Source organism: Vidua macroura, chromosome 1 (genome assembly GCF_024509145.1).
Source record: "Vidua macroura isolate BioBank_ID:100142 chromosome 1, ASM2450914v1, whole genome shotgun sequence".
Classification (NCBI taxonomy): Eukaryota; Metazoa; Chordata; class Aves; order Passeriformes; family Viduidae; genus Vidua; species Vidua macroura.
The window spans coordinates 127,423,934-127,447,951 of record NC_071571.1 but is presented as its reverse complement, the minus strand read 5'-3'; the positions used below and the strand labels follow the sequence as shown (position 1 = coordinate 127,447,951).

General features: G+C 38.9%; 1 long non-coding RNA gene across 6 annotated transcripts; it reads right to left on the bottom strand.

The window, feature by feature from the left end:
* Positions 1–3,930: 3,930 nt before the first annotated feature.
* On the bottom strand, positions 3,931–21,658 carry LOC128814443 (uncharacterized). 6 transcript variants are annotated; one of them, XR_008439379.1, is made up of 8 exons: positions 20,780–21,658; positions 17,819–18,026; positions 15,702–15,824; positions 14,976–15,154; positions 14,763–14,841; positions 7,236–7,320; positions 6,313–6,436; positions 3,931–4,845 (listed from the first exon to the last, which is right to left on the bottom strand). It is a non-coding gene; the product is annotated as an uncharacterized LOC128814443 (long non-coding RNA). The 6 variants fall into 6 exon arrangements; XR_008439381.1 differs by having other exon boundaries at positions 17,819–18,023; XR_008439377.1 differs by lacking the exon at positions 17,819–18,026.
* Positions 21,659–24,018: the final 2,360 nt, after the last annotated feature.

The window sequence follows — 24,018 nt, the reverse complement described above, 5'->3', positions numbered from 1 at the left end:
CCTCCTTCTGCTGAGATTTGTTTGGAGCAGGAGTGGTAAGAGCAGTGCAGGCCAGTCGGGGAACAACATGCATAGTACCAAATTTTCCTTTAACAGAACAGTTAATAAACCTTTCACTTTTCCTTTAAATGATCTGTTCATTCATATCCTGGATCATGTTTATTACAAGCTTGTTCGGTTTATTTTGTTTTCCTTGATTAATTTTAGTCTGTGAAAGTAAAGAGTACCACTCAGGTCCATGTGTTATACCAGGTGCCACAGAGGACAGACCATTTTTCACACAGTAGCAACATATTTTTCAGGCCTTCCTAAGCTTTATTTTCAATTCTGTTGTTTCATTTCTGTAACAACAAGACTATATTGTGATGAGGAATGCCACAGGGGTATATCAAGGAGACTTTTATTAAATCATAGTGATGTAGCAAAACAAAATTCTGCCAGAAGGTAAATCCTATTTTTAAAGCCTACAGTACATTATTGGACTTGTAGTACATATAAGCTAGGGAAAATCTACCAAACCACGTTAAAATATCCTGCAGAACAACTAATTGTGAAACATTACTTCTACTTTCAGGAAGAAATTTTAATGGTTGACTTTTAACTGAATAATGGGTTTTATTTTAAAATACATCACATTCATTAGTTAGCAGTAAGGGAGCCTCATGAACCCTAGAGCCTGGCTCATAACAATAAGTAAAAAAATAACAATAGGATTTCTATGTACTATTCTTCTAATTGCCATGGGCTCCTCCTGTTTCTAGATAGCCATTATTTATTGAATTGAGAGGTAAATGATTATGAAGGCACAAAACCACACTTGACATGGGAGGTTTTTCGTAAGATTTTAATTATTTTTTTCTCTCTCTTTCTCTTTGTTCCTGCCAGAAAATACAGGTAATTCAGGCAATTTTCAGACTATGCACTTTCATTCCTCTTCTTCATTACCTAGCTTTTCTAGATTAACAGAGAGACTCTTCTAACCTTGTAACAAAAAAAAAAAAAAAAAAAAAAAAAAAACAAACCAACAAAAAAACTCAAAACCAAAACACTTTTGCATAAGAATAGAATCTTATTTTATTATTTTAATTCTGGGATTCATTTTCCCTTTTCTGCTGTGTTTTTTATAATAGTACCCTGCAAGTGAGAAAAATGAGAGACTAAAGAAGATGCAACAAGTTCTATAAAACACTGAAATTGAAGTATTGAAGCTACAGATTCCCTCCAGGTGGAACCACAGCAGATATATGTTCATGGTGACTAATTCTGTACCACTGCAGATTCTGGATGCAGAAATGGGTTCTTCTGAAATCTGAAATCTCTGAGTTAGTGAAGGTCTATTTTTTTTTTTTCCTTTAAAAATCTTCCATTTGTGAAGATGGCTAATGATCTCCTCTGGGACTATTCCTTCTTAAGCTTACTCAAAGTAGGAGGACAGAATCTGATGCTTCTGGTATTAATGAATCAACTTCTCTCATAAATAAATAAGATGGAAGAATCTGAGTATTCATTCAGCCTTAAATAAAAGTTTTGCAACAATAACAGTTACCCCTTGAGTTTTATAACACTTTATGCTTCTCCAGCAGAGTGGGAATTACATTCTTAAGAGAAGAACAGGTCTGTTCTAGAAGGAAAGATTAAGCACATGGACAACCCTTCATATTTACAGTAGTTTCCATTTTTCCTTAGACTACAAAGTTAAATACTAACACTTTCATTTGCAGTCTAATCAATGAAATGATACAACCAGTACCAAGATGTTATTCAGAGAAAGGCAAAATTTTAGTTACAGGATACTACAAAAAGAAAAAAAAAAAAAAAAGTAGTATGCATACAGATTGAGTAAAAAAAATCTCATAGTGTAGCCAAGTAGGCAAATTTTACTCTGGGTTGCATTCACACAGGAGCTGACAAAGATGTGGGAGGTAATTATTCCTTCTACTGATCCCAGTAAGATGAAAAACATTTTTCTCCCTTCCGTTGCTATAAAATGTTATTGTAAAGAAGATGATGATAAGTAATTCTTCAGTGCCAATGGGATAAGAACAAACATAAATTAGCTTAAATTATACTAAAATTATCTCACTGGATATAAGAGAAAACTTATTTTTGGCTGTTAAAGCACTGAAATTGTGCTCCTATGGAAGTCATGAAGTATCCTTCACCAGAGGTTTTTAGGATGGGTTAGACAAAAAGCTCTCAGAATGATCTTAGTGTAGGTCATTGACCAGCTTAGTTCCAAAGGACTGAAGCACATGGCTTTCCAAGGTTCTGTATTTCTGCTCTTCTGTGAATCTGAGTTACCACCAGCTGGATCTCTTCTTGTTGCACTTCCCATTTGCATAAATTTCTTTCTTGCTGTACAAACTTCATGTTTGCAATACTGTGAGTGTATAGGAATTCAGAGAACTTCCTGTTATTTGAGTAATCTTCTCACTGTTGAATTTATGGGGACAAATTTTCAGAGTCCCTCCCTAACTTCATGCACCAAGTCTGAAAAGTTAAAGCCAAAGTAAGCAGCAACCTAGAGCCCTAATGTCCGGTGCCACTTCTGACTCTTCCCTGTTTCCTGGCTGTGCTCCTATTGACAAAACCAGCAGCTTTCTGCTGCCAGATATCCCATCTCTTCCTTTGGCAGCAGAATCAAAAAAAAAAAAGTTGTGCTATTTTCAAAATTTCTCTTGTAATACAATCATGACAGAGTATGAAACTGCCAGTTAAACTCCTCAAGTCATGTGGCAAAGATTCTTAGATTTCTTTAGATGCACACAGTGGCTCCTCCTGGTACCATTTCCCATGGTCAGAGGGGTGCCTGCAAGGGCCTCCTCCCAGGCTGCCTCACACAGCAAGGGAGGGACAGCCCCACACATCTGCCCTATCTCACAACATATGCCTGACTGTGGAGGTGCAGGCGTTGACAGCTCAGAGCAATCTGTGGTAGTTCCAGGGAGAGGTGACACCAGGGATGCTCTGCCTTGCACACAATCCCTGGCATGTCACTGCAATGCTGAGCATAAAAAAAGCTTAAGGACTCAGGACCCTCTGTCTGGAAAGGACAATAGAAATTAACTGGGACTTTGGCTTTAGCTAGTTAAGCATTCAAAATGCAACACTTTTCTTTGTCTGATTTTAGAGTTGTCCAAGTCCACAGTCATTTATGTTCTCATTAGCAAAATCTCTAATGTTTTATTTTAAGTATGTTGGAAATGCCTCAGTTTTATCAATATTTTATTCTAAGGAGCCAGATGATGTATAGCTCACTCAGGCTTTGCAGGGGAGGTTCTTTCTATCTCTCTTGCTCAACTCAGAAGCAGTTTAGACCACTTCTATTAGAAAAGGGACTGCACAAAATATAGAGGCTGCTGGTAGTTACAGTACCTCAGATCTATGACCTAATGACCTGTAATGGTTTAAGCATTCACAGAAGGGGGAACAAGGCCCCCAGTACATTTTCTAAGAGAGTACCTGATAGTAGACTGGAGGGGAATTCTCTCAACTTCCAGTTTCCAGGGAATAATTAAATATTTATTAGGTCAGAGCAAGAAAAGGAGAGTAATATGAGAACACTAAGGGGCTAAGCCATAGGCTTCTTGTGGAAGAGAGTACTTCTTTTCAAATATTTAAATTTTGAATTGGAAGAGAGTGCAGAAAGTGAGATTCTTCTCTTCTCCCAGATGAAAATCATAAGAAAACAGTGAGCTATAGTGACATGTTCATTCATGCCGTTTTTTCTAGGGCACAGTGAATATTTAATAAATCTACAAGAATCGCTATAGCTTCCACAACAGTGACTGAAGAGAATCCTTTCCACCTGAGTACCATTGGTAAAGTAATTTGGGTGTGGAAAACATAGATTCAACCTCCTACAGCACATGAATGAATCTATTCTAGTTGTACATTTTTGCATAAATACCCAGGCAAGTCCAATTGGTGAGAAGGTCTGGCAGAAGGGACTCACATCCAGGTGAAATCTGGTGGTTTGAAACCAATACCAGAGTAGGGGACTCCACACAGGCAAGAGATGTGATCTATATCTCACCAATTTCTGTTGGCTAACATGTGCCACCTGTCCAGCTAGATTTGGGGATATCATATGTCTAGAGCCTACATTTTTCCATGTATTGCATGTGAAGCAATGCATGGAGTTATCTAGTAACTCAGGGTTGAGGTATCGGTACCTGACAACTGGGTCTTTTAACAGAGAGTGAAAACTTCCTTGTAAACCCAGGTCTGGAATTTGCATTTTCAGTCTGCATTGCAAATGGCTGTATTTCAGGAAGGAAAGACAGAATAATCATTGCTATTTTATACTGTTGCTAAGAAGTCAAGCTTTCTGGACATCTTCCAGAGGTGAATGTTAGCTCAGTGGGCCAGCTGCCAAGAAAACTCTGCTTCTTGCACCTCCAGGTTTTAGTCTTGTGATTCATGATGTTGCTGTTCCAATGGATGGAGCTGTCATGAGATATTATGGCCAGACTGTCCTTCAGGTACCATGAATCCAGGGGGCCTGCAATCTTCAATGGGAGCTGGTATTTAAAATCCAGTAAAATAGGAGTTAGACACCAAGGAAGTACCAGGTGAGCCCTCTCAGTGGATGCTATATGCAACTGAATGGTTAATCATTCAAGGTGGTGACTTCGGGGTTATATATAGAAGACTTTTCTCAACAGTTGCAAAATGGTGTGGCCACAAATGGACCACAAGTCCACACTGGAGGTGACTGTCTGCAATCATGCACATGAAATGAACTCTTTCCTCACTGTGAGTCTTTGAGTATTTAGACAAATAGCTAAATAATTTCACTGTTTATTCAGCTTTTCAGAAGAGAGAAACAGGTCCTTGTTAAAACTAAAAAAAAAAAAAAAAAAAAAAAGGAAAGAAAAAAATTTTTTAAAAAGACTGTTTAGAAAATGAGCTTGAACAAAACATTTCAGCTCCTCACAACTGTGAGTGGTTCAGTTCCATGTGAAGATATTGTATCAAAGAGATGAATATTTAACTGTTCCTCCACCATGCCATATTTGACTCCTCTCCTGAGTTTGAGAAGCAGTCGGCATCAGCAGGGTGAATCATCCGTGCTGCACACAGCCCTGCTTGGCAAACTGCAAACAGCCATCCCCTGGGACTCTGCTCCAGTTTGCACATTTATCCCCACTGGAGGCCCTAGCTAAAATAAGGAACTCCACATCTGCAATGTGCATTTATGCTGCTTCCTGACAAAATAAGTGTAGACGGACATAAAATAATCTTTGTGAGGTGGAAGGCAGGATGTTTGGGGAATGGGGGTATCTGAAGAATCTTTAAAACTTTCTGAAGTCTGGTAAAGAACATGGGGTAAAAGAGTGGTCAGCAGAGAAGTTTATTTGGAAACTTATTGGAGTCTTTGCAGGAAACACAAAGGGGTTTATATATTTGGAGTCAAAGGTTATATTAAAGTTGAGCCTACTCTAGCAGTGTTTATTTCTCACTTCTAATTTGGGTAGTTTACTCAGTTCTCATGTATGTCAAATAAGAAAGTTTATCCACACTTCATTTTTTGTTATTCAATTGTTTGAAGAGTCACTAACTTTTCACTGTTTCTTTCTTAAGGATATAGAACTTATCCCATGACTAGAAGCTGACATTCTAGGAGTTTTGTAGTATAAAATATGCCAGCTACTGAGTGAGGTAACTGTAGTGGAAAATATGGTTTCTAAGCGGTTGTGGAGCAGTGTGCAGCTAAATCCGGCAAAGAAGTGAATGCTTGCATTTTCCATTGATGTCAGCTCTCAGGGCATCGTCTTGTAAATGGGAAGCTGACTGAAGAAGTATTGCAGTCTGACAGTGAGTGGGTAGATTTAAAATAGATTAAGAATTAGCAACATAAGAAAACACATAGCCTGAAAGGATGATGGTTTTAATGCATCTTGATACTTTGCAGTATATTCAGAGTAAGCGTATTGGGTGTTTTTGCAACATTTATAACATTTATAACAAAAATGCTCTGCTTCATTAATCCTACACCCCAGAATTATTTTAATTGTGCTATTAGGCAGGTAATTTTGAGGGGCTTTTGCCTTTTAAAAGTCCTAATGAATGGATAATCAGTGCAAGCCCATCTCTAATCACTCTTCCATGACTATCTGAGATGCCCTATCATCACATCCCCCCTTTCCTATCACCACATATCCTGTGGGTACAGGCCTTCCTGTACCTAAAGGGTATGTGGTGATAGGAAAGAGGGGGTGACTTCAAACTGAAAGAGGGTAGTTTTAGATTAGATATTAGAAAGAAATAGGGTAGGTTTAGATTAGATATTAGGAAGAAATTCTTTACTGTGGAATGGTGAGGCACTGGAACAGGGTGCCCAGAGAAGGTGTGAGAGCCCCCTCCCTGGAAGTGTTCAACACCAGGTTGGATGGCATCGTGAGTAATCTGGTCTAGAGGAAGGTGCCTGTGCCTGTGAAAGGAGAGTTAGAACTGGGTGATTTTAAGGTCTCTTCCAACCCAAACTATTCTATGATTCCTTGATCTAGAGACATGGAATAATATTAATTCTGTTGCTTCCAAGGTTGTCTTACTGAATAACTTTATTCTCTTCTTGACAAGTTGCTTTCAATACCCCCTATAACTGAAGACACTGCACTTTGAACTGCCAACTCTATCTAAAATCACATTATATTTTTGCTGTTATGCGGAATCAGTTCATTCACTAAGAAAAAGTCACCTTGAAATGCTCTGAATGTCCTTGATTCCCTCAAATGTGCATTTGATTCCCTCGTTCAGTGATTATTGTTTGTAATAACATCAAGGGAAATACACAAGAAGACAAAAAGTGTTAATGATGGCTCACAAGAGGAGGTTTCCAACAGCAATTTGATCAAAAGGATCCAAGTCAGATCCCATTTAAGATCAGGAATAAATTGAGGAGCTCTTTTTAGCTATTCCATCTTGTGACTCACTGTGCAAAGCAGTGCTGCTTCTAAGATCTTTCTGTTTCACCCAGCAATAGAACTAGCTCAGGAAGTGAAGAGCAGCAGGATGCAGGGAATTAACAGCTATGTAAAATCTCACATTTTATGAAACTTTTAAAAATAATAAATTGAAGCACTTAAAAACCAAAAATTTCACTTTTGTAATTTTTATTTTTTTGAAGAGGCTTCTGGTTTTCCTTAATTTCTTATCCAAATGAAATTCACTGCAGGAAATAAAGCCATTTTTCAGTTTGTTGTGGGTTGACAAAAAATGTGCTTACTTACTCAGTGCTTTGCCTTAGTTCTCCTTTTCTTTCATTCTGTAGAGGACTCAGACATTTCATTCCCCAAAGGAAGGATTCTGGATCAGCTGGGACAAGATGTTTTCATGGAAATATTCAAATATTCAATTATTATCTGATATGTCCTCACATGTTCTTAAAGCTCATTAAGTCATATGATACTCTGTTCTCCTGTGGAAAAGCCAGCCTACAATCTTCCCTTTCCCTGTTTCATGGGAGATTCTAAAAAGTGGTCTGAGTGTAATGTTAGTTCAGCTGGTTAGAGCAGAACAATAATACCAGGGTTGTGGGTTTGACCCCCATATGGGCCATTCACTTAATGGTTGGACTCAATGATCCTTGTGGATCCCTTCCAAGTCAGAATATTCTGTGAAATCTGTGTGGGTGAGTGGATGGCTCTACCCAAGCAGAGGGGTACATTGTTGTTTCTGAAAGCCCCATGACTTCCTGTAAGCAGAGTCTTTAGGTTTTTTCATCAGTGCTGATGACTTTTCAAACCAACTGCTAAGGGCATGGGAGCAGGAAATTCCTAAATGTCAGAAATCAAGCAGTACAGGCAGAACAGGAATCTTCTCTTGAAAATAAGGCAAAAAAGAAAGGTGCATGCCCAGTTGACATGGGAAGAATACAGAGAGATTGCTTGCCACTGTAAGTAGAAAATTCATGTGGCCAGAGCTCAGCTGGAGATAAAACTTGGTCAGAAATGTGGGGGACAATAGAAATATATTTTCCAAATATATTAATGGCAAAAGGCAGTATAAAAACATCAGCCCATTACAAGTTGAGGATGGTCACCTCAAAAACAGGAATATAGACAAAGAAGAGGTGTTTAACTTATTCTTTATCTCTGCCCTCAACAGACCAAAGGGGTTCCAGTGCCCTGACCTGGAGGACCATGACTGCAAAAATTATCAACTCCCTGTCAATCCTGAAGCTGCTGCTCCAGCTGGATCCTTACAAATCCATGGGGCCTGATGGCATTTGTCTGAGAATCCTCAGAGAGCTGGCTGACATCATTACAAAACCACTCTTGATGATTTTTGAGTGGTCTTGGGAATTCAGTCTCCCTTCAGTACTTGGTAAAGTTATGAAGAAGATTATTCTGGGAGGTATTAAAATACACCTGAAAGAGAATGCAATCTTTGGCCACAACCAGCACAGCTTCATTAAAGGACAATCCTGCTTGTCAAACCTTTTTTCCTTTTATGATAGGGTAATCAATTTGGTTGATGAAGGGAAGCCCATTGATGTGATCTTTTTGGATTTCAGTACAGCTTTTGATACTGTCTCTCATAAAATTCTTCTGGATGAAATTTCCAGCTGACAGCTGGATAAACACATCATGCAATAGGTGAGCAACAAGCTTACAGGTCAGGCACAAAAGGTTACAGGGAATGGGGTCACATCAGACTGGGGACCTGTCACTGGGGGGTTTCACGGGGCTCCACCTTAGGCCCTGTGCTCTTTAACATCTTCTTAAATGACCTGTATGCAGGACTGGAAGGGACACTGAGCAAGTTTACAGATACAAAACTGGGAGGAGCTGTTGACTCCCTCGAAGGCAGGGAGGCCCTGCAGAGAGACCTCGATAAATCAAAGGGCTGGGACATCAGCAATCATATGAAGTTAAACAAGGGAAAGTGCCAGATTCTGCACCTGGGATGGGTCGACTCTGGATGTACAGGCAGAGTGGGGAATGAGGTGCTGGAAAGCAGTGCAGGGGAAAGGGACCTGGGGGTCCTGGTCAGTGGAAAGTTGAAAGTGAGTCAGCAGAGCCCTGGCAGCCAGGAGGGCCATCCCTGTCCTGGGGGCATCAAGCACAGCAACTGGTCACGTCCTTGAAAGGAACAAATTTTCAGAATCCCTGAAACCTTTGTCTTTATGTGAGAGCAGGAGGGAGAAGAGGCTCCTGGAAGTCAGCTGCATGTGTATGTGTGCATCTCTCTTTATTGTGAAAAGTGTGCACCTATTCCTATTCCCAGAAACAAAGGATTGAACAACTTTCTGACCCTTTTACCTACAAATTCAGAAAAAAATTCTGCCTCTTGTGTATTACTAACAGGAATCCCTCATGTCATTCTTCCCCAAATTTCAAACCTTAGGAATGTTCTGTCAGTGTAATTGCTTTCTATATGTCTTTGTACTGTAAAAGTGAAAAGAGAATGGCCAAGACAGAAAGTCTGGGCTTGTCTTTCTGAATTCCTCAAGAAGGGAAGCCAGACTTGCAACTATGCTTTACCAATGATATATTGTATTCTTTGTTCCATTTTACTGCTTAAAAAGATGGCCACTGAGTCTATATTTTTTTTTTCAAAATACATAATTCAAAGTCAAGACCATATAAACTGAAGATATATTAAAATTAGGTGGCCTAATCTAAACATTAGTTTTAGAAATATTCCATGCTTTAGTCTCTGATTTGAGTCTTCTGGTTTGTACAACAGATAACACAAAATGCAATTGATCACATTGATTATCACTAGATTCTTAAACCCAAGAGTATTTCTGCCACAGGACTGACAACCACCAAGAAATTTCAAAAAGAAAACTTTTCCAAGCAAATGTTATACAGATATCTCATAAAAGACTATCCATCCAGAAGGATATTCCCATGTTGTCAACAAACTTTGAGCTAGGAGTTATTATCCAGACTGCATAGACAACACATTAACTAGGAAAACTAATTTAGATGGGTTTGCACCACTAGTTCCTGACAGATGTATGATAACAGAACTCTTTATAAACCCTCTTATTAACCTCTTCATGAAGCTAGTGATAGTATTCCAGTATATATTTATCTTATTTCACATGACCTCTCTTTTAAGATTTTTTTTCAAGACCAAAAAAATCCCACAAGAACTCAGGGAAATGTGTTTGAAAAGTAGTTTCTAGTCTTTTTTCTTAAGTGCACTTCTAAATTCCACTGGATACAGACAGATATGAGCAGAGTATCTTTTTGTTTGTTTGTAAAATGTCCATGGAGATATGCACAGTGAATGTAACACAACAGCAAGGCCACAGTGGTGTTATTCTGCTGAAAGAATTGACTTGGAGTTCTAAGTGGCTATCAGGAAAACATCTGATTAAAAGTACTTGTAAAAGTCTCTTTTACAATGGAAATATTTTTCAGTTTCTACTGAAGAAGAAATAATATATCTCCAGCAATGCTTGTCGAAAAGTTCTTACTATGAAGCTGCACAGGCCTAGAAGCAAATAAAAATCTGTGGCTTGGCTTACAGAGCCACACAAAGCAAAAGAATGTACAAGGCACGCTTTTCCCCTCTGTATTGCCTGTGCCTCTGGGAGGAGACAGCCCAACGTGAAAGAGGCTTCTTAGGAGATGTGTTCAAAAGGAGCAAGAATACTATTGACCCTTGAGTGCAGTCATCCCCATTACCCCATGGCCAAGCTGAAGTGGCTATTATATACACTGGCCTAGGGAAAAAACTCACCTCAGATGGCTCAGTAATACTGGGATTCTGTAATCATGTCCATAATCTACATGATGTTCCCAGAGGTGAGTACAGTGGCTCAGAAGTTAGAGATTTGGAAGGGGCTGTGCAAGTGATAGAGAAGGGGCCTGGTACTGGGGCAGTGGCTCAGCAGGGAAGAACAATGACAGGTCTGCACTGAGAGGCTGGAGAGTGAATGTCCTCCAGTGTGGATATTCCTACTCTACACCTGATGCTCTTCCTGTTGGAAAGCCCACCAACTTCCAGTGGGTTAGGCATGACCTACAGATTGGCTTACTACTCCGCCTTGAAGGTGAGCTTTCTGGTCATTAAAAACATGTTTTTAGTAGAGTGTAAGATCAGATAGAGTGGGGAAGTTTGTCTGTGTTAGACGGTCTGCCTTGAGGTTGTTCACACAATGGAAGAGCACTTAAAGGAGATAGCCCACATGAGAATTCACCTTCTCCATTAATTCTCAGTGACCTATCTCTGTATTAGAAGTGTTCCTCAATGAAACTGATTATCAAAGAGGATTTTTGGAAAAAAAAAGTTTATTTGGTCGTCTTCTGAAACATAAAGCCGTTTTTGTCTTGGAAATCCCTATTAATTTCTTATCCTAAACATACATGCCTCTCTCAGGGACACGGGTCCCCTTACCCATATTAGACTGTGAACTTTCTTTAACCCAGCCATTCCCATTCACTAAAATGTCTCTTTGACCTGAGCTGTAAAGTCGTTGACCTTCCCACCTCCAGCTCCCTCATTCATATGCACTTCTTCCAAGATATCTACATGACACAGGCCATCTTTATGGGTGAACATAAAGAGCAGTCAGACTTAAGTACCTAATAACAATGCCTATGTTTTAAAAGCCCTCAATGTCTGAAAAGTATCATTATAGCTTGTGTAATATATGACATTGCAGAGCACCTCTGACTCTCCAAATGAGGAGGCTTACAGGGAACTGGGACAGCCATTCTCATCTCTGGATAGGTGAAAACTTTGGAGTGAAGACATATGCAGAATTGTGACAAATATTCCTCCTAAAGAAGCTAACTTACAAAAACCAGAATGTAGGCAAAGCATAATCTGTACTTGTATTCTGAAAGCTTTGTCCCTTGGTACAATAAAGAAGCCCAAGAGACTATAATTGGATTTAGTTTCCTCACAGTGTCTCCAGATGGAGAGATATGGACACAGTGCAAACCTGTCTTCTGAGCAGGAGGCACATCTCGCAGTTTTATGTCTTGACAAGCTTAATGGACCTCTAATACTCCCTGCTGCTTTTGGAAAGACTTTTGGAAAGGGATTTATTCCTTCACTGCCATATAATCCTTGGACAAACACTACTTCTAAAAAAAAATCTCAAAATGTCTGTTTTGTGAGTGAAATACACTTGCTTAGCACAGATATAAATAGCAGGAAATACACAATAGGAGAGAAGACACTACTTAAATACATTTTATTTTGAGCAATAACAAATTATTTGCTATCAGCCACCATAAAATATGTATGTTTCATATGTCCTACACAGAAAAAAAACTATGGCATGAAATAGGCCAATAAATAGCATTAGTTCTTCTTTTGGCATCTGATATTTGGTGCCACCATATATCGATCCTGAATGCTGAGATTTGTTTCCTTCATCTAATATTACCATGATTCCCCACAGCTGGTTTTGTAGAATATGAGAGATCTTAATGCAGTGGCTGCTTGCATTTGTCCTGCCAGGCTTGCCGCAATGGAATCATTATACATCTCATTAAATAGTCAAGGTCAAACCAGCAGCTAAGATCTCTTGTATGTGGTTCTCTGTGGGTGGCTAAATAAATAAAGATTTCAATAAATATTTGATGTCTTCTGAGAGATGAGAAGTAGCTTTCTTTGTTCTTACAGAAGGTCCTTGGTTAGTACTGATTTTTAAGGGAACAGTCAGCCTGTAATATATGTTGAAAGGCAATTTTCTTGGATCCTGAAGCCAAAATATTGGCAGACCTTCATGTAAGGATAACGTCTTTGTTCATATGATTTATAGTGCCTGATGCATGAATTCAGCTGGCATGGCTGAGCATCAGTTCCTGTTAGAGCTTGTATCTAAGTAGCACAGATATCCTGTTAGAGTTTGAATCTGAGTAATAAATGCAAAGAGCAGCAGACCTCTCTCCAATTAAAATCCTTCAAAGACACTTTCATGCTCATGACATTCCTCTTCTGTCCTCTAGGGTCCCTAGAGGACCGACCAATCAGTTATTTGTGAAATCTCTTGAGGGAATTCTCAGATAGCAGAGACATGGGAAACTCATCTCTTTGCAGCCCGTGACACATTTTTGTCTGAGTAGAAGCCACTGTGGCCATGCCTGAGGAGTGATTCTGCCTGGAGTCTTGTCATATATTAAGGTTCTTTGCTGTTATATTTCCCAGAAGGATTAATTGTTGGGTGACAAAAACCTGGAGCTATTTGGGACTGTCTGGATGTAGGTGTTGAATCAATCATGGGTCAAGGAAGTGAACTGTCAGTAACAGAGTGACCTGGATTTTTTTCATGAGGTGTTCCTCCATTCTTCCCCAAAATGCTTTGTCAATTTTCACTGAGTCTCGCTGATCTCAGAAATCAGCACGTTTTGACCATGTCAAAGCATGGCCCTAGTCCAGGATCTGGATCAGAGAATAGTTTACCTTATATTGTGTGATCAGTTGTACAACAAAGCTGTCAGACATCTGCTTCTGTTCTGCCTGATAGCCAGTGGAAAGCGGTGGCTCATACTGTGCATGTGAGAGGCTCAGGTAGAATAAATCTGGCAAGTAAATAACCTCTCTTTCACCCTTCCCAACCCTTAGAGACAATGGCTGTAGAGAATCTGTTCACTGGTAGATTAGCTCAAGATAGCTGTCTTTAGGATGTAAATATTCTGCATTTCAAAACAGGACAAAAGAACTTAATTTGATTGTGAGGCTGAACTTTGTAGAGACTGCCTGAAAAAGATAATAGGCTTCCCAAGATCAATAAAAATAATTAAAACTCGGGACTGGGACCCCAAAAGCATAACTCATGATGTAAAACACATGATACAATTTCAAAATATCTGAGTCATATTTATATGAATGCCTATTACATCAGAATTCTAAAAAAAAAAAAAAATTAATGAGCAACACTAGAAGAACTTGTACTTATTTAATACCCTTTCTCTTTGTTTAAGCTGAAATCTGTAGGGCTGTTCATTTCTTTCCCTGATTGTTACATTTCTAGAAGTAAAACAGTAGAATTTTGTACTGATTTACGTAAGATTTATAATTTTATGCTGAGCAACTGTAGACAGGATAGGCATGTACATCTTCTTTATGTGCTAAGTCAAAGAAGAAAAGTTGCATTGACAGTATCACGAAACATAGGTATGCAGTAATTGTCAGTTTTGGTAAAAGAATAGAATACTATGAGTGTCATTCTCTTGAAAATTGCAATACCATTTGTGTTTCATTCTGAAGCTGAATTAAGTCCCTGTCATTAAAACACTGCAGTGCTCTCTTTCCCTCCTGTGACTAGCAGAAGTTTTTGACTCTAACAAACCATGGAGTCAGTGTCTCAGTCCCCACTCTGGCATATCCCATATTCACTTCTGAAAATATTGCGTGTCTGTACCTCCATCTGGCAAAACCAGAATGAAATATTAGCACAATCAAACAAATAGGTACTTCCAGAATGTCACGGATAACTGTATCCCAGGAAATTCGCAGTAACCCATCAAATGATACTTTTGTTTATAACCAGACCAAAAGGGTCCAAGTGTTTTGTATTCATTCATTTTGCTCAAAATCAGACAATCTTCTTTGTTTGAAGCATCCAGTGAACTTTTTTTTTTTTTCTTAAAACAGGTGAAAGCATTATGATCATTACAGAGCTGATCGCCCAGACTGATAAAATGTCCCACATATTTAACCACCATATAATGGTTTCTGATTTGGAATTTTACTTGCAAAAATATTGACAGAGAAAAAGAGAAACTCATAAACTAAGTTTCATTTACTACTACATTTTGCTACTGTGAGTAAAGCTGCTGTACCTTAAGGTAGTTAGTCAGGTCTCATCCTCATGGCTGTGGTTTCTAGAGTTACTAGTTCGAAAAATCATTTTCACCAGTGCTGCATGGGAAAGATAAATAGAGAAGAACACAGGCAAATTCAGGCTGGTTGACTTTGTTTTGCTTGGTAGGGCACTGATTTTGGGGTTTCGGGTTATTTCTGTAGCACAATGAAGCAAATCCTTGGTGATATACCTGAGATTTTTTATGATTTCTGCAGTAATACATTCCTGAAAATTGCCTCTAGACTCCATGTCCCCGAGATTGAGTGAATTGAAGTTGTTTCACCGCCTCCCTGGTGTGTAGGTTGGAAGAAAACCTGTCTGCAAAAAGGAGGCTGAATCACAAGTAGTACCAGGCAGCCTGCAACAGACCTTTAAAAACGAGACGTCTTGTACCGTTTGCCAAAGAGTGGGGAAAGTGTGAAGATGACTGAGATGATTCAAAGCCCTTTTAAAAGCCCTCACATGCCTCATCATGTTCAGTTTTACAGAGAGTAATTTACTCCCACCACAATATTTTGCTACATTCAGATGAAAACCTGGAAACTGGTGTTAAGTTAGTGTAGTACTAGTGGAATGTACTAGACCTCATCTTCGAGAGCTTCGCTCTCTGTGGGGTCTGAATGGGATTCTGGGGGGAAAGGGCCGTGTAATGAATTGATTTTATGTTTATTGCAAGAAAGGAGGAGCTAAACCTCTCTTCCTGTTCATACAGGGTGAGGACATGAGCCTATTTACTCTAATGAATTCCTGATTGGAATCTCAGGCCCTATCCCATCTCAGACCACCACAGACCTGAATTAATGTTGAATACTATTATAGATATTGGTCTACAGTGATAATAAAGAGACTGCAAGACAGTAAGATGAGGGGAGAAAGGGGGTTTTACTGTTTGTATCAAGTAATATTTTTTTCTTACCTTAATCTTTTTATATTTTTGTTGGATTTAAGTTAGCAAATTTCAGCATAGGCTGCAAGACTTCACTGCTCTTGACCAAATTCCAGGGCAGCAGTTATTCCAGCTCATGCATTTTCTAAAAGACTAAGAACCACAGAAAAAAAAAAAGTTACTTGCAATACTGAATTACCAATTTTGTTATCAGCTCAACACAGTGGGCAATGTACTGCTATGTGGTTTTAGAAGAGATTTACTACTTGAGTTTATGGCTACCTTTTAAAAATTGATAGCATATTAACTTCATTTGTGTCTTCATTTTTGATTTTGGGGATAAATACCTTCAAGTAGTGGGAAACTGTTGAAAGTTAGTGTCCTGATAATGTTTTGTCTTTATGGCCAAAAAGAATAATCTCAGTGTAAAAAAATTCCTGTCAGTTACCATGAGAAAGCAATGCTATTACTGACATCTCTTTTTCTCTAGTTTGCTCCTCTGTGCATGGTTTGCTGTATTCAAGAGCTTTCATGGTACAGCTGACATATTTAGACATTTCTAGTTGTTTCTCTCTAATGTACGCTGCTTTTTATTGCTTTCTGTGTGGTGATGATGAAACTATGGCCTAGCCCATAATAAATCCAGGTGAGGAACATTAAACTAAAAAGAAAAAAGACATAAGATGCATATTATCCCTTTAAAATTTATAAATGCCAAGCTTTCTTCAACATGTGTTTAAAGATGAACATTTAAAATATTTTTGGCATAAGAAACTGATTGACACTGTAATAGAGTCCAAATCAGAACAAGCCATTCAATTTGAATAGATAAAATATGACAGAGTTTTCATTGGGTGTTGCAAATCTGTTGAAAAATGCTTGCGTTTTATCTAAATAGAGTTTTATCCAAATAGACTTGTGACATTTCATTTCTGTGAAACTAAACAAAGAGCACAAAACTAGAAGACTTTCTGGTGCACAGTTACAGCTGCTGGTGTCCATAGTGTGCAGCACTTATCAGAGGCCATGGTTGCTTCAGTTTCAGGGTCTGTCTTGCTATAAGTAATTACAAAGTCAACCATCATCTTCTTGCACAGCACCTCATTTTGTGCCTGTTCTGGTCACCCTAGGACAGTGCCATACAACAAGAGAAGTGTTTCTTGTGCTTGCACCATCTGAGTGATGTTTATCTCACGGTTATTTTGCCATCAGTGAACCTTCCACAGATATTCTCTATCCAGAGCAACTAACAACAAAATCTCAGGTAAATATACTCCTACTTGTCATTCCCTTGGGAAACAGGCTTGAACTACCTGCAATATAGATGTTCCTCCCCGTTTTTTTCTTGATGCTGTGGTTGTAGGAGGAAGTTTAGGTAAGTTATCTGGATGTAAGACTCACAGATGACCAGAGAAAACAGGTGGAAAAAAGCACAGCAAAAAATATTGTCAGACATTGTTGATAGCACAGCTTCTATCAGAACACCAGAAGGATTCAGAGTAGTCACAGAGCCACAGACATAAAATGGATTTGAAGGTGTTTGAATTTCCAGGACCACATTTTAAAGCTCAAACTCACAGAAGGCCACTAATGGCTCTCTGTGAAGAAACTCTGTGGCACTGGTTTAGTTTATGGTCATGAGAAAAAGCCTAGCTTTTGTGTTTAAAAAGCCCCTGCAGAACTGGGGGAAGGGCTAAATAAAGGACCTTTGATTGAGACATGGGAACAGAGGTAGACAGGCTCTAATTTGGTCGTAGCATTTTTATCTAGTGAAATTCCATTGCTACAAAACCCCATGGTATGCCAGTTTTTGCTGTTAAATCTATTTTTATTAACATGGAAAATTAAATAATTTCAAGGCTCTGAAGTAATCTGCCCAGTGTTTCACATACACGTGCAATATTTTCAGTTTTGCTGAAAGAAAAATACTATGTGCTTATCTGGAACATTTTCTTGCCTAGCTCCATCCTGCAGTGATTAATTACTGTTGCATTTCAGTCCCTTGGAACAGAGGATTAATAACAGAAATACTGCAGAGTGTGCCACGTTATTCAACTCTGCACATCCAGACTGGGCTTGTTGCAGCAGGTTTTGCATACATCTTGAAATGCCTTGCAAGAGCTGAAGCTGTTGAGGATATTTTCAACCTTATAAGTCTGCGGAAGTCTTGCGTCACAGTCTTCACGAGGCTGCAGGAGGAAAGCTCTGTGGTGCAAAGCTGTTTGAGCACAGGCTGCATGACTGGTGGTGCCACTGTCTAACCCAGATTCCCCTGACTGCTTCAAAGGGCTGAGAGCCCTCATTCTCTCAAGCACGTCTTTACTGCTCTTCCAATCAGTGGATCATTTCTTACTGCTGGGAAGTAAAAATAATCTCGTTAGTTAATGTATGAACCTTGGGCTTTTTTCTGATTGTACGGAGGATGACTTTGTAGATCACTTTTATTTCTGTGTTTGCTTTTATTTTATCCATTGTAAAATGCACGTAATAGTTCAAAATGCTTTGCTTTTAGCCACCCCGCTGTTCAAAGCACTACAGAAATTCAGTTGGACACGAAACCAGAAAACCATGGGAGAAACCTACTCTGCTAACCACAAGAAAGGAACCAGTGACTATAACTCAGCCACTCAGTAGGTTATCACTATATTATTTTGGTAGCAACTTTTTTCTTGTCAGATTGTGACTCCTATTTCACAGTGCCCGGGTTATCCCCGGCTCTTGTATTTTTAAGACATGTATTTTTAAGACATGGAACACAAAATGGGAATCTACACTCAGAGCACGTGGCAGTCTAGACCACTGTGGTGTGGTCCTAGCTAGGGAAGGAGGTAAGTGATGGAGGCTGTGGGAGTTGAGAAAGTGAGGCTTGTATGACACCTGAAGTAAGGTGCAGGGAGGCAATCATCAGTGGTACCTCCTGAATGAATTCTGCACATACATTTCAGTGACTGAAGGACCAAGGCATTCAGAAAGGCCTGAAAAGTGTGGTGATTATCTGTCTCCTGAACACAACACCTCCCTGCTGGAACCTTGGCATACATAGCTTTGGATGTGCCTCAACAAGTTTTCCCTGCTGAAGCAAAAGGAGCATGCTGAAGGGTTTTTAGACTTCAGGAAGGACTTTATGGTGGACAGCTTGATGGTGTCGCTGCAGGTTGTCCTTATCAATATAGTTTTTCCCTTTTGCAATGTTGTCAACATTCAGAAATCATTTATTTTTGAAAAATAATTTATCTAAGAACCACCTCTTAAAAGTAAATTGTCATTCTTCCCTATTTTATTCTTCCCTATTTTATTTTATCTTAATATTTATTTTATCTTAAATAAAATATTATTAGGATTAAAAAGAATGATGTCCTAATCTTCTTTTTATATGTGATCCATTTTCTTTGTTTACATTTACCTTTATGTTTTCATCACTCAAACCAATATAGGTCAAAATCCTCTTACTGATCTCTGTGAATACACATTAATAATACTGGGACTCCATGGAGGCATAAATATCTGTCTGCCTACACTGCACTGCAGAAATATCAGGTTTAGTCCATTTTCCTTTTTCTTTCATTATTTCTAGCTTCTGCTTCTGCTTTCATGGTAGCATAAATTTTAACAAAATGCTAGATCTTAGCTGGCAGAATAAACAGACAAGAAATTATGAAACTAGATGGAAGAAGTGTAATAACTATTTTAAAAACCCATAATTAGCTAGGTCACAAGATAGGCATAGAGCATGTACCTAATTCTGTCAACACCCTGCTACCATAAAGTTAGGCTCTTAAAGTTCTTCCTGAATCATTCATTAAATGCAGATTAGACTTGCTGTCTTACCTAATCAAGCTTGCAGGCACTGAATTTCCTAAGAGTCTGGTGTCATTAGCTCTTCAGTCCCAGGAATGCAATGACTAGGAGTGATGGCTGCCTATGTCAAACCTACTTTTTTCTTGACTCCCTATCCCTCTTGGACAATTAGTTTCATTTGAGCCCTTGAAACATCTTTTAATAAAGCTTTTTTTCAACCCTAGTGGGAATCTCTAGTTTCTTTAAGCAACCATAAGCAAATCTGTGGTGCCTGAAATACACAGTATGTTTTACTGGAGCAGACATATGACCCAGTTTTTCCCTATTATGAATAGGAAACACTTCAAAAGGTACAGTTTTGATCAAAGTGCAAAGGGTTGAAATCAAAGATAAAGCGACTACTTCCTAAGTACAAAATGTTTGATTGGCTTGATGAGGATTATTTGTTTTGGGTAATAATTGCTATATTACTTTTCTATTTCATATCCACTCTAAGAAAAATGGTCTCTGAACAACAAAAATAAACACTTTTTCAAAGGTTTATATTACTGAGAACATAACATGCTGAAAGAGGGCAGACTTTTCCTTCTCATGAATTGGGATTGACATTTATCACGCAGTCAGATATATTGCAGTTGTTAGATATGAGGCCTAAGGTCTAAAAAACTATTATTCATATAATTTGTTATTACCATATAACTTTATTTAACACAGTATGTTGATTGATGACAAACCAGGTCAATTACTCTGACATTTTTCCTCCAAATGAAAATAATCTCAATCCTCCACAAGTTTAGATTTTTTTTTTTCCTTTTTCTATTTTTCTTTCTGAAAGGCAAAGATACTTTCACAGTCCCCTCTCCTTAACCTAGATAGCTGCTCAGTTGCAATATCCTTTGAGAAATAGTAACAGATTTTCAAATGGGAATGATCTGACACTTCCATTTACCTGGAGACTTCACAAGGATTAGATAACTAGATGGGAATAGAATTTTACTCAACAGAAATTAGGAGCTGGATCCTGCAAGTCACTTATAACAATGCTCAGATTCTTCACATGAACAGTCACAACAGCCTAGCTCACACCCATTCCTCCATCCTATCCCCTTTCCACTATTCCTCAGGATACATCCCTAAAATGAAACTGAAAGGAACAGGACACCTGACCTTTCAAGTATGCAGCCTACTCATGGAAGGAGAATGGCCCTTCCTGTGCAATGTGTGTGGGAAACCAATTAAACTTTGATTAATGGATAGGATTACTCATGTAAGTGATTAATCACATCAGAGTTTTCATGATCAGGCCTTACCTTTGGTGTTTCTTCCCCCATACACTTGATGATGTGACAAGTTCTTCTCCAGGGAGAGAGAACCTTAGGAAATGCAGAACAGAAGGTGACATTTAAGAACTCATAGCAGGGGAATTTTACTCATTCTGGGACTAGTGCATTTTGTTATCTGTAGTCATTATCATTAATTGAACACTTGTTTATGTCTCTAAAAATGATTTAAAATACTTTGATTTCAAAATGCAGTCTGGATATGACTTCTATCACTAGTCAGAAAGTATTTAAGAGGGCCTGATGCACTTCTACAGAGAGTAGGAGGAAATTATGTTTATCACCCTCTTTTAAGCTGATCTGCAAAATGCTGTACTTTTAAATGTCTCCCAGGAACAGATTTAGAGTGAGGATGGTATATTTTCAAGCCTTGTTTTTCTCTTTTGTTCCAGCCAAATGCTCTTTTGTTTTCTTTACTATTTCTACCTTCCTTCTTGAAGCATGATTATTAACCACTAAAACAATCAAAACACGTGCTCAATGCAAGTATCTAGAAGCATTTAGATATTGATTTTGATTCAAGGAATATATTATTTAAGACTGTCATTTGAGAATAAAATAATTAGACTATTTATAGTAACTTCTGATATAACTTTTTATACTGCTAATAAAGTGGTGAAGAGATGCACCATCCAAATTAGAGTACCCTGCATCACCTGATGTATCAGCCTATTAAATATGCTCAAGTTCCTTTTCTTGAATCAAGCTCAAGTCAGCTGATTGAAGAGGGTTTTAAGCAAAGAGGAAGCTCTTCCCTGACCTTTGAGTAATTCCAACAAAGTATTTTGCTGCTACACAGTTTTGCAAACCCAGGATCATTGGATATCCTTCCTCCTTTGCTTTGGAAAGGGTTCTTTCCAAAGCCAAGGCCCAGCTGTGGAGCAGAAAGGCAGAGAATATCCCACCAGCCTGCTTTTTCCTCTGTAAGGTAGGGTGGCACAGGATGAGCAAAGAGGATCCTTCAATGGTCAAGGGCTCCAGTTTTTACACTGATGAACCCTGCAGGTGAGGGTCCTTACACTTTGGGCTTCCCAAGACAGAAGGAGAGCAATACTTTGCAGCAAATTTTCCATGTCTTTGACCACTGATTATTATTACAAGCCTCATTACACCCTATTCCTTAGGAAAACAGTGTAGTTAATATGCACCTGTTACTTGTTTATTGCACATGGTATCAATGCATTTCTTCGTTCTTTCAGAGTGTGAGTTCACACTGACCAAAAAAAGAGCAGTGACTGCCTCTATATGTACATAGAATACCTCACAACATGCAAGATTATAAAGACAAGGCTTATGTATTGCCTTTTTCCAAATGACCTGAGGGTATCTTTTTACTGTTTAATACACTGGAGTACACTGACTTCCTCACTGGACAAAACTGACTAATCAGGGATTAGGAGCAGCACAGCAACTCCATGTTAGCACCAAGTCTGCTGAGCATCTGGGTCCATCAGGCCAGGCAACAGAGCTCTGTTGCTTTGAGCTCTGAACAAGTGAGCATTCTGGAGAGCTCCTTGTTAGGGTGAATGTCAGAATCACTGCACTGTAACCCACACTGGGCTGGGGATGTACCCAAACCAAATGGCTTTGGTTGGCAGCTTGGATAAAAAACAAGAGTGAAATGTGGTCTAAAATTAGTTAGGGATCCCTGAAAAGTTTTGTGCATCTGCCTTTAGGGTGCTGGTGGCTGGGGAGCCTCATGGCCTGAGTGAACCATTGACAGCATCAATGCAGCACAGCTGTTTACCATCATACAGAAAGAGGAAGTGCACAGTAGTGAAATGTCCAGTTCCCAAATAGACTTAAAATATACCAAATACTCAGTAAGCAACTGTCACCAAGTGCTGCATGAATGTATGGGGTGCTGTGGTTTGGAAGAGGAAGTGGTGGATGTTAGAGGGTCCATGGGAGCTTTTCAATAAAGCTACTGCTTGTACTTTCATCACTCCTTGTTTCCATGGTACTAGATTTGACACAGCTGTTGCTTGCATGGCTTTCCTTTGAAGAGTCAGAAAATCCTAAAGCTGTCATTTAGTGAGTGATACTCTTCTATAAACTATCTGGACTTCTATAAATATTGCTGACTGCATGCAGGGCATCATTAATCTTATCTTCCAGGGAACATCTCTAATCACAGCTCTACCCGCCCATGTCAATCTAGGACACATCCAAGCCTTAGAAATAGCAGTGGAAAAATCATAAAATGTTCTAACACATGGAGTTGTCAGACAAGTGCCAGACAGGATCACAAACTGTGCAAAATGAACAGTTTGCAAGTGAATGTGCTTCCCTCTTTCCCCCATCCAAGTGCTGGCTGAGTATCCTATGATGATTTCAAATTAGTGCACTAGCCCTTTATTTTCTTCTATGTGAATTTCCCTTTAATCAGAGCTGCCTACTTGACAGTAACACAATTATATGTGCTGGAACATCTTTGGTTCCATGACCAAAATGGTGTCTTAATTTACATTATGAATTCAGCAAGTTTTCCAGTTAAAACAGGATGATATTAGAATGGGTGTTAAGTCTGCTGTGCAACAAGTGCAAGACCTAATTACAAACTCTTTATATAAGCAATTAGTAAATAAGGTCAGAAAGAAGAGCTGGATGCTTCTGTTCACCATTATCTTAATTGAACTCACAATTCAGGAAACGAATCATGAATGCCAAGGAAATTGTTTTCTTTATTTCAGGGTTGGACTTCATACATGTCTCCCTTGGAAAAGGTTATCTATCCATTGCACTAGAATCAAACTGCAAAATGCAAATTTGTGGTAAGTTCGTGTATCATTTTATGATGGAAAAGGCTGGAAAGGGATTTTTTTGGTGAGGATTTTGAGATGCGGCTCTGTAATCTGGCTTACTACCAGAAAAAGAAAAAAGACCAGAGCTGTCTGGTAGACCACACAGGTAAGACGTAATACAGGCTCTTCCTGTACCCAAATATGTGACCTAGGAACACCAGCTTGCACTGTCTGGCTGAATACAGAAGTACTTCATCCTCAACAAAGGCCAACATATGGCACTGACAACATTCCAGGTAAACAGACTTGCACAAACAAGATGATAAATACATGGCTGATGTTGACTGTCTTTGCTGTTAGCTATTGTTTATGGAGCAACCTTGAAGTGTGATGGAATATAAGATATGAAACTCTATTGCAACAGTAGCTAGAACCTCAAGGGCATTTCCAGGTTTTTACCCCAGC